Here is a 15,762-nt window from a genome sequence, read left to right on the forward strand (position 1 = left end):
CTCGGGAGAAAACGTGACGTCCCGTAAAACTTGACATAAAAGAGAGACGCCTACTTTCTATACGCACAATGGCAAACTTCAACCTTGTATGTATAGCATTATTGATCGAGGGGGGTAAGGGGAGGATGTCAAAGGTGGCGTGTCCTTGATTGATCCGTATATCTATCTAAAGCGCCTCATTCCCCGTGGATGCCTTTTTTTGTATTTCTTGCTTTGTTCTTTCCTTTGTTCTTTCCTTTTGTTCTTTCCTTTTGTTTTGTCTTTTTGTTTGTTTGAAAGCCCAGTGATTGGTTTCGTTCCGGTACAGAAGACAGAGGGAACATGAAGTTACCAAAGTTTAATTACGATCTATAAACGGGACTTCTACTGCTCAAAACACGATACCAGAATCAGGATGTCTCTAAATATGTGGTGCCGCTTAGTATCCGGTATGTACGTTTATTGTGAGAGTTCTATGACCACCCGGGGACTAAAGTTATCATAACTTGTGAAGCAAACTACGAGCTACTCGACATTGTAGGAAGTAAGCTGTTAACTCACCGAGCCTAATGAGAAGGGGGAGGGGTAGGTAGATGGGGGGTAGGGAGATACAGCACCGAGGCCCGGGGTGAATTAACGGGCCATGATAAAGATGGGACAAGTAATCATTTACTCTCATTGTCATAATACATCTAATGAATAATGAAGACTTCGCAAAGGGGCCCGGTGACCGTAGTTCTCCCCGGGGTTGGACCTTGGTTTCCACGCCCCTGCATCTGCCATAGAAATGCTCTACAAACTAACATTGAAATGTGCTCCTTTTTTCATTTGGGGTGTTGAATAAAACACAATTTTCACAGACGGATCATTGACATAAAATGTGTTTAAACAAAGTAGAGGAAATGAGTAAAAATACAGTTTCCAGCAAACATTGAGTCACACTGGAATGTCATGGGCCTAACCACATGGATTGACCTTCATAATTATTGATGATTTCACCATTAACTTTCGGTATGTTAAATACGCTGGACAAATTTACGTCTTATTCCAAGAAATCAACTTAAAACCCGTCACCATTTCTTGGACGCCGTTCTTCTAATGATGTCGAAGGCTACGTCACTTTCGGTAAAATTTCAACGCAATTTTGTGTTATTATTCCCGTAAGACCATATAGCCCTGTGCGGTATTAGTTTCTGTTTCAAGGTAGCTGGTAGAAATATTCTTTAAGAAAGGGGAAAAAAAACTGACATATTTGAACAAAATTGATTAAATTTGCATTTTTATCACCAAAGAAGTTTCTTTTTGTTTTGTCAATAAAGAGTTCAAAAATCCTTTGGGCATCGAAAGCAGTTACATAAATCTATCAGAAACCGTTAATGGTGCTCTGGTCACCGCACGTGAGTGACAACTCATGTTGTATACCGGATTTATTAGTTTCGCTATATAAAACATTAACAATGTATCTGTCAATCCCTCGGCAGAATTATCCAAGTAGTTATATTACATTGTTCGTGAACAACTAGGAAGGAAGTTAGCTCAACTTTAGCGGCGTCAGTATGGATTCAGGGGACCCGGTTCAAAGGTAAGAGCTGGGTCCTTGCTTCCCTCTCAAGGGCGTAGGAACCGGGGGGCTGGGGGGGCGCCAGCCCCCCCCAGTGAAAAATGTGGAGGGGCGGAAGTATCATTCCGCCCCCCCCCCCCGCTCCGCAAGTCAGAAAACCCCTTTTTCATTTCCAAATGAGAAAAAAATCTCATTTGGAGCACCAAATTGCATCTAAGGCCAGCTGAAAATACAAAATTAAGTTTACAAAATGGAGTGGGTGTTGAAGTGTGCTATATTGCACCAAATTGCATCTGAGGCCACCTGGAAATGCAAAAGATTCCAAAGGGGAGGGGGACACCCCCTCCCCTTAGACCCCTCCCCCAGGCCGGCCATCAGTCTTCAGCCCCCCCCCCCCCCACTCAATAGTACCTTCCTACGCCACTGTTCCCTCTTATACTTGATCTGAACTCCAAACTGACGCAAAGTCATAAATATAAGATTACACAAGAGGCACCTTGACAGAGATGATATGGTCAACTGGACAGTTCATTTTTTCAACTATAATTTTCTTTTTTTAAACAATTTAAACAAATTTCATTCTATCTGTCGATGACCTTATTCTCTTATATAGATGGAGTTGGCAACTCGCTTTGAAGACAAAATGAGGTATACTACGCAATGGAAATAAAAGAACGAAAACAGAACGAACAAACGGAAAGCTAAGTAAACATAACATGACCAGTATAACAAAGCAAGCAAAACTACATACCTACGTGTACATATTTCAGAGAGAATGTTGAAAAGGCGATACATGGAAATCGATTTCCGGTGTTTCCTGTAATGCCGTCGTCTAATCATTAATGTGGATTATGTAAATCGGATGTTAGAGGTGACATATCAAACACAACAACACTTTCTAAAGACTAGACCAAACCAAACAAAAGTCACAGAGGAAGAAAAATAAGGATGCCGCAGTGAAAATCAGGACCTCATTCGCCGCAAGCACTGACACATTGACATAAGGGATGATGATCATGTCATTAGAACTACGTCATCACATTGCGACATGTGGTAACATAAGCAATTTGTTGGCAACGATGACGTTACGGTACCCGCTTAGAATTGAAGAGAAGAAATAACAGTTAAAGACGAAAATGGCTAAAAGGGCAAACATCCGAAATCTTAATCATAGGTCAACAGCATTAACTTCTTTGTCAGCGATTTCTCCATCCTGTACAGCACAACTATACGCAGTGTCAGTTTGATAACATAATTTAAGATTTGAAAAGTAAATACAACTTTGAAACTTTTATTTCAGGTGTTTTGTTTTTATTGACATTGAAAATCTTTAATTAGAGAACAGCAAATTATTACATACTAACTATTACATGTACTTTCTCAATATTTCCTAATATAATCCTTGCAACAGTTACTTCACTGTTTATGTACATATACACACTATATATGTTACACTAAGTTCAACATTTGCCTGAAAAGTATAACGAAAGGTCACAATTTCCGGGATTAAAAACACAATGGAACATGATCCCATAAAATAAGGATTAAAGCTAATCAACAGATTAATACATTTTCCATTGTTTTTCTGTTATTTTCATCTTCACTTTCCTCTATAATCTCTATCACCCTTCTCCCTCTCCCACTTCCCCCACCCCCCCCCCCCATCCCTCCTAAATGCTCATCGTTTAGTTCATATTAAGCCCATAGTTACTAACAAGGATAATTACAAGTTCAAAATTTTACAAGAATTCCCCAACCTTTCAATTTCCGAGAATTGACTACTAGTTGATGGATGATACAAGGATTTCCGCTGCTGAGGTAATCCGTCAAATGGAATAACAAGTTGATTGTTTATGATATCCTTGTTAGTTTGCATGAATAGTAGGAGAGTGTCACATGACAGCCATCCCAACGAACCGAATTTAGTTAACCCATTAAAGCAGTATATACACTGAGTTTCATTTTCGCAATTAATAAAAATCATCATAATTAAAAATTAATATGAGAGATTGATTGATGAATAGACAGTCATGATTGTGAGACTGTCATGGCCCGATATATGCTAGAAAAGATCTAAAGATGGTCACTCATACGATAACACTTTTATACCTCTGTCTGTTGCCATTACACGCTGGAGTGTTTACGGTACGCCACACGTTTGGCAACCACACTTAACGGTCAATTGTTAACCTCAGAGATGTTTGAACACACTTGTAGGTGCGTTATAGCCTAGGTATACGAAAATAAATTTTGGAAACTCTGAGGTTAGCCTAAAGTGGCTCTGCGGAAAACCGGTGCGCCGCGGCTTCCGAGTTTCCGAGAGCGATGCCAGATAGAGGTCGCGAACGGTGCTCTTTTCGTCCAAGACAACACTAAAGCGCGCATTGTTTCGAAGCTCAGTAGGCTTCCTAGAAGAAATCAACCTATAGCAATCAATTCCCCTGTGCGCTCCTGTTCTGCCGGCAATCTCCTTTGACGATTTCAGGTCTGTTCATATCGTGTATATCCCGAACTAGTCGATTACAGCCAGTGAGCTGTTATCTGTAATACCTCCGTTGTCGGTATCAAGAATATCGAGAAAAACTTATTATTTTGTAAAACCTACCATGTTGCTTTGACTATTATCATATACACTCAACCATAATAATGGACACATGCAGGATATGAGAGGGAAAGTTTTATCTGTTTTATAAAAGATGACTCTGCGTGTCGCAATACCTAATTGTTGATATAGTGACGAAACATCGTCATAGGCGATAATAAAACATCACAGTTAACTTGTTATCTTGGGACCGCCAAATTGGCCGACATCGCGCAGGGGAGTTGTTAGATAAGTTGCCATAATTAGAAAGTGAACGGCTTCCCAAAGTTAGTAAAAATGGTGATTTCTATTTAAAGATTTGTAAACTATCAATTAAAATAGAATTAAAGATGATACCCATAATTATTGGGAAATTTTGATTTGCCGTGATGATGTCAGTTGAGAAGATCGACATTGGATGTTACGTCGCAGAAGGAAAAAACGATTCCATACACAACGAAAGAGATCGTGTAGCTTCTGAATAGTTGAAAATATTTCGTTTCAATTGTATCACTATATAGTTATTTATTACAATGACAACCTAGGCTAATATAATGTTATAAAAAAGTGTTAATGATTTATATTCATATTATGTAGTCCACCAGGTCAGCTGTTGGTGGTCCCTAGATGTAGTCTTTCGCTTTCATCACGAAGTTGCAAACAGTCGGTATTTGTCCAATCAGTTGAAGACAACAACTGCGGCCTTGAATATAACATGCAAATTAGACTAGATCAGTATATGTCAATAACTGCTCCAGCCCTGCAGTGTATGACAGCCCCCCCCCCACCTTGCTATCGTACAGGGGTTCCCTAACTGGGGTACATGAACCCCCAGGGGTGCGTGAGTCCAACCCAGGAGGTTTATGAGACGTTTCTGAAAGTCAAAACTATATAGAGTACTTTTGGTTGAACTAAAATGTGATATATCATATAATTTAGTAATGTACAAAAGTCGTATCTATCGACAAACTCTTTTCGCGTTCCATACGCATATGTTGCCGTTACCGTGTATGTGATAAATTTGTTAATCTCTTTGTTGTTTTTTTTTCATTCCAATATTACACTATGAACTTGTCTCGAAAAGTTGGGGGTTCGTAGACAACTCTGACATCCATAGGAAGTTCGTGGGGGGGGGGGGGGGTAAAGTTATGGAAACCCTGCTATGGATGAAGGGAAACAGCCAAGCAGTTGACAAGATCTATAGTGAAGAACGAAGGATAAACGCTTATAGTCTTCAGATTGTGGTCATCACGCCATGCCCAGAAAAAAAAGAAGGGGATGGGAAAAGGAAAGAGGGCCACTGACTAACATGTCACTTGTAAAGGAGGGGAAGGGAAGGCGGTGACGGAGGGAAGGCGGTGACGGAGGGAAGGCGGAGGTAGAGAGGAGGGAGAGACTGGGCTATCCTTCAAGATATTGCTCGACGCTGTGTACCTTAAAATAACGTCTCGGTAACGTTTTTCATGTTCTTCTTGTAGAAATTGAGCGTTTAATGCTATACTTGCATGGTAACATATGTACGTAGAAAGAGCCGATATGTGGGGAAACTCCTTAGACATTGCAATCTTTGCATGTAATTTCAATCTTTATAGTGTTGCAATGGCCGCCAACTGCATGATGCAATCACCCTGGTGTTCTTTCTCTTTTTATAACCTTCATGGCTATTGAAGTTGGACACATAGAGAGTTACAAAATATGACTTATTTGTATTGGCCTATGCGAAATCAGCACATGTTTTAATATATCATTACGAAATAATTTGTAAGGCTTGACTAACTTTCAGTTTATACATCTACGTTCTATATCCTTGTTCCTTGTTGATGTTATACCTAAATTGTCACAATTATTTTCATTTTCCTTGCAATTGCTTCCTTTTCGCTCAGGAAATCTCACTTTTTGTTTTCATTTTCATTTTCCTTGCCAAAACTTCCTTTTTTTTCAAAAAGAAGAAAAATCAAACGTTAACCGTCACACAAGCGAGACACCGCATGTGATGTTTTCGAAAGCAACGAATGTGATGTGTATACTTTATGTTCCCTGGTCCACGTGGCTCGAGATATTTATTCATACTTTGAGGCTGGCAATGAGTTAAATGCTTGTTGAAGTTGGATAATCAGTGACCATTAATTGACATTCTAGCGTATTTTATACCAATACTGATGGAATTTAAAAGATGCTAGGCCTAAAGTTGATATAAAGAAGCCGGGGCCTGACATGGTTGTCCATTCAGAGCTGAAGATGGTTCAATGTTGGGGATGGGGTGGGGAGAGCGGGGGGCTAAACTTACCTCAAAATGGATCCTCTGTGCGATCTCTTACACAAATTCCAGTCTTTGCCATGTTTTTCAACAAAGGAGCACTTTTTAAATAAATTGGTCTTATTTTCTCTTTCTTACTAGAATGTCACATTGTAAATAGAGAAATGAAAAATGGACTTTCCGCTAACAAAAAATGATCACTTTTCATTTATGAAAAGGGACTTTGTAGGGTTTTCCCAAAAACTTGGGTGTAGGGGGAGGGGAAGGGTGAGCATGCATGTATCAGCCTATAGCCACCATTTCGATGCACCGTCCATGTGCATGTACCGCCCTCAAATGTACCGCCCCCAAAATGGGATCGCTCATACCATCCCCCCCCCCCCGTGGTGGTGCCAAAGATTCGATCGAGAAGAAGACATTGGTGGGGAGTCAGGGGGGTGGATGGAGAGGAAACCAGCGTGCAGCGACGGTTGCTGATTCACTTCTACTGCATATATATATATATATATATATATATATATATATATATATATATATATATATATATATATATATATATATATATATATATATAGGTCACTAAGTAATATGCTACATCTTGGAAGTCCCAAAGTAGTCAATTTTCATGTAATGATCAATGTCTTGATGAAACGTATGTATGTAGAAGGCAATCATTTTAACTTCAGAGAAGTTCAATTTTCAAAGCTGGGGCCGACCAACTTCAAGGGCATTCTCTTTTGATGTGAAAAGTACAGTAAAATATTGTTTGCTTTTCCAGACCCATCGCACTTTTTGATTTGAACTTGTTGATTTGAACTGTAGTCTCGACCGGAGATGATAAAGATATATGAACAGTCGAAAAGAGGTCATTTTGCCATCTTTATAAAATTATGAAATAAAATTGAAATGTTACTGAAAATATGTGTCGAGTAGTGAGTGCATAGCAGAAAATATAAGTATCAGGTATGCCACAAAGGAGGCTGAGAATAAAACAAACTATAGTGTGAAGCAATCGGTTTTCAGACAAGCGCATACAGTTCATAGATTCCCGCACTGACGTCATCTTTAGCAGCGAATCATTGTGCAAAAGATCAGTCACGTGAACGAGACTAAACCTTACTAAGACATGTGAGAAAAAGAACACCAAAACTCCATTCTATACACTACTTCTGTTTTTGTATAGCCATTTTTTGTATAGTTATGAAAATGAGTATAATTTCCCGTCAGTTATTCCTATTGTACTGTGTCGATAATGTCTATCAATGCTCCATAGTACTTCTATCGTTTTGTTTAACTCTGACAAACATCAATGCTCCATACCCTTCAGCGCGTCTATTGTAATGTCATGAGAATGAACCGATCAAAGCCTCTGTGCCCTTATACATTCTCCTGTGGTATTGTTATGAGAGTATACATGCATCAACGCCCTAATATGTAATAGTATGTGTCTCATTGACACCTCTCACCACATCTCACCAGCAAGTTTTAATGTCGTCACACGAGAAAATCGGGTAATAGACTATAATATACACTGTCCTACCTTGCAACAGTCACGTGAAGGTGTATGTGTGCGCCTTTGGTTTGGCACGACTAGCATAGAATCGAAAACCCATGCCTGGGATTCAGACCAGTAAAATGAACAAAAAGATGGAAAACTAAGCTTATCATTCACTGAATAAAAATAAAAAGGAGACCATCCATGTGTAAGTCACAAGCTGGTGAGACTTGTCCTGATGTTGTATTAGTGATGTTTGTATGTGTTTCGGATCCTAATTCTCTTTGCACGTAAAAAGTCTGCAACTCCGGAAAGGATCGGGAGTGGGTGGGGGGGGGGGGGGTGTTAACCCTCCCGTTTTCACCTCACCCAAAAATTCAATTGTACTCCTGAAAAATGATATACTTTTAGACTTAAGTATATGCATCAAAATGTACAGTTTGAAGTGTCAAATATTTCTCTAGGGAAGGACAACCACCACCCCCCTCCCCCTAACCGCCACCCCCTTCCCTCCCATGGGAGTCGGCTTCAACGACCGTCGTACCACACTCACTCTTTTATAAAAAATAAAAAAAACCTGGATCGGCTGTGAACATCTGCGGACGAGCGAATTACAGTGTTCTGTATAGGGAGCGTAACTATAACAAGTTGAGGATCTTGTAAGAAAATAGTCGGGAGAATATTGAATCTTACAGCATTATTAGAGTCTCATGCATCTTTTGAAATGGTAGAGGAGGGGGAGGGGAGGGGTGGTGGCGAATGTAGTGTACTTTAGTGGGTGAACGGTGATCGACATGGAATATTGTGATATGGTAAACCATTTCAGATTTTAAAAAGAAAGAAGCTATGCTATCACCATATCAGATGATGTTGTCAAGGGCAGTAAAGAGAGCAGCACGAAGTAATCAATACAAACCGGGCTATAATAATTCCCATGTTCTGACAAAAAAAAACGAAAAATATACATAAGTATATCTACATAATGACGGATGTCTGTACTGGTTTGCACTTTTTTTATTACTTTTAAGCAGCAAACATTAGTATATTGATTCAAGAATAATTATATGGTATATAATTGATTCTTAATTGTGAATTCATGCCGTATATATACATAATGCTAACGCAGACCAGACGGAACCAAACTAAGTCATTTTCCCTTCCCGTTACCGTTTCAAGATTGCTCAATACCGGTAAAGATCTCCTCTTTCCATTTTATCCTCAAAATTCCAATTATGATTACCACTTCCATTATTAATACCATAACTTTCATACCAATCGTGTTAATGTTTTTACCAGTCATACAGACTGGTAAATGTCTGTGTAAACAAGTTGGCGATATTTGTTTTTTTTACATTCCAATTTATGATAGTTTTGTTCTTGTCCTATAGCTGACAATTATTTTGTTGTTTTCATATATAGAAAAAGAATTATGAATAGGCTAAAAATCCGTTCAATGTATAGGTATAGGTTCGTAGCAAGTTATTTTAATTGATTGTAATCATTTTTTTAGCTTCTTCAAATTCCATGCCAATGTAACGTACACACACAGATAGATACACACACACACATATTTATATATATATAGATATATATAGATATATATATATATATATATATATATATATATATATATATATATATATATATATATATATATAAATATATATATATATATAGCTGGATCGATGGAGTAGTAAAATAGTGATCGATATTTGCAAGGCTCTGATAGACGAAATGTTGAAGGTCGAATCAAAACATTAATCTATTCACAACCCGCTCATTTGATGAAAAAAAAACTACGCAAATAATATATAGCTTAGTTTTATTATGTGCAATGTAATAATCTGTTTGGTTTGGTACCAAATTGTCGACCAGATTAATATGTTGATTCCGTTTCTATTATTTGTTTTTCTACAACATACATAAAATTGAAAAACTACTATGACCAGCAATGTATACGACCAGTAGTAGAGGGAAGTACAACTAGAAACAAAAAAAGCGAGGGGCTTGTTAAAGAGTTTCACTTTCTAAAAACTGACGTAAAAGAGAGGAAGGAAGGTGGGTTGGGATAAAATGATTGACAAAACCATTAAGCAACTATATAGCAATGTCCATGATATTAGTATGTGAGACGTGCATGATCTTCAGGTACGGTTAAATGCGTATATGTAGGGCGATGTACATTGCAGAAGAGCAGGAAATTGTGTTCACTTCCTACACCCATCGAAACGAAAAGATAAACAATCCAGTTAACTAAGATTACTGGATTTTAATATCATTTATGTTTTTGTTTTATCGACCCAATAATGTATATACCATTCGAGAACAAATTAATGATGTCCATGTAAACAGGAACATTCACGAGATAACGGTTGTCACAATATTTCGTCCTGAAGAACACAGGAAAGCATTCGACAATTAACTGATAGAGAAAAAAAAAGGGTTCATTTCATGTTATCTTTTTTGAAACGCTAATGACAAGGTTAATATGGTATTACCATTGATTGTGTAAAACATTTGATTGTTTTTACATTTGCTTTCACCTAATAACGTAATTTGTTTAGCTTGCTGTATCAGATTTTCAACAATCTGGATGAGGGTATATAATCTGCACTGTCATCATTCACACACACACGCACATACACGCACAAACGCGCGCACACACGCGCGCAAACATGCGCGCATCCACGCGCACACACACACGCACACGCGCGCATACACACTTTTATAAAATCCTGGATCCACCACTGGAAGGAACAAAAGAAGAAAACTTTTTAAAACCAGGTCAAAACAAAAACACGTTTTCTGGGAAGATATCAAGCTTCTTTGGTGTGCAAAGGTAAACGTCTAATTGTATACATCCATACCCAGGCACTATGCCGCATGGTTTGCCCCCCCCCCCCCCCAAAAATGAAATTGTTGATTTTATAGGTTCTGTATATGTAAGCATTATTGTCAACAATATTTACCTTCACCGAGAAAATTGAAATAAAAAATGAAAGAAATATCGTCATGCATGGAAGCACTCTGACTGAACCGGGGCCCCAATGCTCATGGGTCCTTAAGATTGCTGCCGAAATTTGAAACAAACGGATCACAGCTGTCAGTCTTGTGTTTGCATGATTAATTGGATAGCTACCAACATATATATATATATATATATATATATATATATATATATATATATATATATATATATATATATATATATATATGTATGCCTTAATATGTCTTGTTTACGAATAACTGCTTTTATCGATAGTTGACAAAATAACTCCCCGGTTCAATGCCAGATCTATTACGGTGCCTTTTTTTTCTAATCTTAACTATACGACTTTTTGTAAAGTGCAGTTTAGATGAAGTAAAGGTGAACGGCCCCATGTAGACTCACTCTTGAAATTGAGGCCTCTTAAACCGGCCGCTACTGCATGAGCCTGCATATACTGGTAGTTAATATACATAGCCTTATAATTAGGGTATTAGTGAACGGGAGAGGATCTAACTATAATCAGAGTATATGGTCTACTAATCACCCAGCCACGCATACAACCAGAATAGATTAATTTCCAAATCCATGAGCTCTACGTCATATTTAACACTTTTTGTATTGTTCAATTCTGTCAGAATTTGGATCAAAAATTGAAAATGTATTTTCGTTTTCCTGTGGTATATAAGATGACTTCTCGGCTCCGGTACTCAAACTTGTCAACACTTTTCCAAACGTTTTTGATGTGCTCTGAAACAGTCATGAACTATCACTGTGCGGCCGAAAAAATTGTAAGACCCCTCCTTTTGATTTGTTGCTTTGTGGGTTGTTATTCCACACTTCATGTTTAGTGTATAGTACGCAGTGTTAATACATGCAAATATATATGCTACACAATTCTGAATGGTTGATTACAAATATTTTGATAGAAGGAACACAATAGGCTACTATGATGTGAAGCAAATCGTCATGGAAAATCAGTTCTCTAAATTTAAAAAGTTTTCTTCGTATGTATTAGCTGACGTGACTTTAGGTCAAGTCTGTTTGTCATAGAGTATATTTAATTACATTTCAATCCGCCATCTTTATAAGGGTGCAGTGAACAGAACAGCAGGATGTTTGTCTTGTATTGTATATCTCTTTATGATAACTTCCCTTGGACTTTGTCAACTTCGCAAAGAGCTTCTGTTTATAATATCCAATAAAACCTTAAAGACTACATCGAGATTATTGATCAACAACATTACACAGGATCGAGGGATTCGAGTCTGAAAAACATGATTTCCAAAGACAAAGTCTTTACCTTCATTATTTGAAAGGTCGCGTATATGTTACAAACAATCTAGGTATCTTTTTCATTTTTGTCTTCAGATAGCCTATACATGTTTATCTATGAGAAATATAGGAAATTTAACCGTACCACTATCGACATGTTTCGCAGCCAAATGAACAAACATGTTCACATAAGATACATAATGTTATATATCGACTGAATGACTTTTTAACTTTACACCAATTTTGCATCTGGCAATTTCCATTTATGGCAGCACGTAAAATATACAACTTGTGTGCATGTTTGGTATACTATCATTGTTGTGCACGTCGCCTCAATGAGGTGACTCTTAAAAGAGTCCTTTTTAAGTTAACAATGTAAGACACTAAAACGTATTGAAAACAAGGTAAAAACTACTGCAATATTAAGTTACTGCACGCACGCACATCTTTAATGATTTACATACAGCTGACACAGGCTATATAACCACAAGTAAACATAACTTTAATTTTATCATCCAACCTGATTTGTTCCAAGAAAGAATCATTATTCTAAAGTAAATATACACAAACCTTGCAAACATCGTAACGTGATGAAAGTCTAAGACTAGTAACTTTGTCAATTCATGTGACAGCGAGGACATGTATACCTCTACCACGTACAGCAGTTGTAACTTGTGATTCAAGATGTATAACATTCCCACGCCGTAAATAAGTATACGTTCCACCTTCAACACGTATTCCATCGTAACATGTATGGCGATATTACGAGTTTTTGTAAAGCTAACAGAATTGTGAATGTTTGTGTGTGGTTGGGATGGGGGGGTGGGGGTTAGGCGAAAGTCTGAATTACGGACAGTTCGCCCCTGCTCGACACATACAACTCCTCTATCAGTTACTCATAAAGTGATGTCGACACTATACATGCACCCCTTTTAAACCCCAAAACGAAGACAATGATACCGAATGAAGATAAAATTGTGTCATTATGACGTCATACAGGTTGTAGTCGTCGGCGAATGAGAACTTGTTGAATAAGAGATCAACTTTGAGTTTGCAGAATAAGATATCTCTGTAGTTAGTAGAGATACGTATGTTATATATTGTTATGTTGGTGGCCTGTTTGATCATATATTGGCAATCTATATATATACATATATATGTATATGTATGTATATATATATATATATAGATATATATATATATATATATATATATATATATATATATATATATATATGTATATGTATATATATATATATGTATATATATATATGTATATATATTATATATATATATATATTTATGTATGGGTGTATGTATGTATGTATGTATACCTACACTACGTAATTTTGTACACAGCGAAAGAATACGGAAGTATCAGGAAGCTGCGTGGAAGAATGTTATTTCAAGAAATGGAATGGAAGTGACATTTTCTAATGCTAACGAACCCGATCTAATTTTTGGCATCTGTGACATTTTCAAGTGCCAGTAAGAGTGTGTTCAAACAAACCCGGACCGAAATTTCAAACGTTATTGGGAAACATTAGTGTACTTCAAACTTCCTATAGGAAAGTGGTGGGTGGATGGATGTTAATACAGTACAAAACGGATCTGAAATAGGATACTAAAATGAACAAAACACAGACACATGCCGACGGTCAACCCATAATGTCTAATACATCATATCAGGGCTATTATGAACAGATAAATAGGCTATAGGAAATGTTTCCTTGTGACAAACTGTCTCGAATAACTGTACAAAAGTACAATCAAATAGCAGTCTACCCGCCCTTTACCGGTTGTTACGATGTATACAAAAACATTTTACAAACGGTAAACAAGTTTTTGTATCCCGTGCCGGAATTACCTAATTTCAAAACGCTATGATTCGTAGCATTGCCAGTAAAAATAAGTTTCCAGTGCCTAGTAAACATTGGAGCCAGGATTCGAAAAGAAGGTGTGTGTGTGGGGGGGGGGGGGTCTAAATTTCATCCGACTGATGGAGGTAGGGGTTGAACCTTTATGGAAAAGGGTGGGATCAAAGATATTTATAATGGAAGTGGTGTGGCTTTGTGGCTTGTCATTGAAGCCGAGTCTTATTGTGGGGGAGGGGGAGGGGTGCCAGTGGCAGGGCGATTAAATGTCATATGTATATCATTCTGAAGCTTATTTAGACAATAAAGTAAGTCTGTAATAAAGTCTTAATACAAGAAGCTAACAAATTTAAAGTTTTCCTTGCCCATACCACTGCTTCTGGAAAGAGCATGTGAAGGAACTTATACGAGGAAGGTTGGAGGTATCTGTATATCTAGGTGTATATGTCCTGGCCCACCCCTACCCCTACACCATCTCTCCACATATCATTAACCGTAATCAAGGTTGACTTCTTCTAACCTATAGGTGTCAAAATGCCTCGCAATTTCTCATATACGTACATAGGCCTATAGCCCTGGTTATAGTAATCCGCTTCCGCCCTTTACGTTAGCAACCAAAATTTTAAAAAAAAATAGTTATAAACATTATTTTCGAGGTGTTTTGTCGCTAACAGAAAGTCTAACTTTATTTGAACTATCGCCCACATCCCTTTGGAGTTTTAATTAGCGCATAGAATTTGTTTTGTGCAATTTAGACAGCGATAAAGAAAGTAGCTCGTTCCTAAATCTGCATCGAAGTTATTGTTAAAGGTCTTACGGGTTTACTATATGTGATATATACAAAAAGAAGAAAAAAGAGAATGATTTAATGCCGGATGCGTAGATCTTGAGGCCTTCTGTTATTGCCTTTCATGCCTATTACATATGTTATAGTGTATGCATATAGCCTAGTTTTATTTGCATATAAGAATTGGGGCTGAAGTTGCCACCGTCAGAAACATCGAGAACCACATAGTTTCCCTAACAGAGCGGCACTGTACTAATGACTTGAAGGAACCTTGTGGGATTTCAAATAACTTTATTATTTACATTATATGCTAGTATGGGTAAAATAGGCTGAGAACAAGGTTGATATATCTGCATCAATCTATGGGAGGCCGTTACTGTATAACATCAACTTACAATCGCATTTGTAATGAAATAACCCTTTCTACAATTCCAGTTCTGTTATAACTCATTATACAGATGAAGAAACAGTAATTGATTTATATACCCATCGAAAAAGATTGTCTGTTCCAATTTGAAAAGGGCACCAACTCGACCGTTGATGCACTTTCACCGCACATCGCCTGAACAGAACGCGACCCGGCTACGTGAAAAATCGTGGATTGTCGGGCAGTGTGCATGCCGCGTGTGAATACGACTGATCCAGATCAAGCTATTTCGAAGTCGAGTCGGTGACTATAGGGTAACCCTAACCCTATGTATACTCACTGCCTGGTGACCTAGTTTTCGATAGTCTTCAAGACCTAACCATATTCTTAAATTAATATACGACACACTGGACGACTGATTTGCCCACACGGAACGATCGTTTTCTGTTCGCGACTGGTGCTCTTTTATAGGTCACGTGAAAAAAATTAATTCCCCGTGATTGGCTACATTTTGTTGAAACTGAATACTTTTAGCCGGGAACCATCTCAAACTGCCGAGTAGCCAGTCGCTATGAATTCCTGTGCAATAAAAGCCCCTCA

The 15,762-nt window shown here is 37.8% G+C and overlaps 1 long non-coding RNA gene across 2 annotated transcripts in view; it reads left to right on the forward strand.

Moving 5' to 3' along the window:
* Positions 1 to 10,442: 10,442 nt before the first annotated feature.
* The window catches only part of LOC139960896 (uncharacterized), a 50,066-nt gene continuing 44,746 nt past the window's right edge, over positions 10,443 to 15,762 (forward strand). For both annotated transcript variants that reach the window (XR_011790657.1, XR_011790656.1), the window contains exons 1-2: positions 10,443 to 10,712; positions 11,549 to 11,650. This is a non-coding gene — a long non-coding RNA (uncharacterized lncRNA). The remainder of the gene's footprint in view (positions 10,713 to 11,548; positions 11,651 to 15,762) is intronic.

This window comes from Apostichopus japonicus, chromosome 20 (genome assembly GCF_037975245.1).
Source record: "Apostichopus japonicus isolate 1M-3 chromosome 20, ASM3797524v1, whole genome shotgun sequence".
NCBI classification, from domain to species: Eukaryota; Metazoa; Echinodermata; class Holothuroidea; order Aspidochirotida; family Stichopodidae; genus Apostichopus; species Apostichopus japonicus.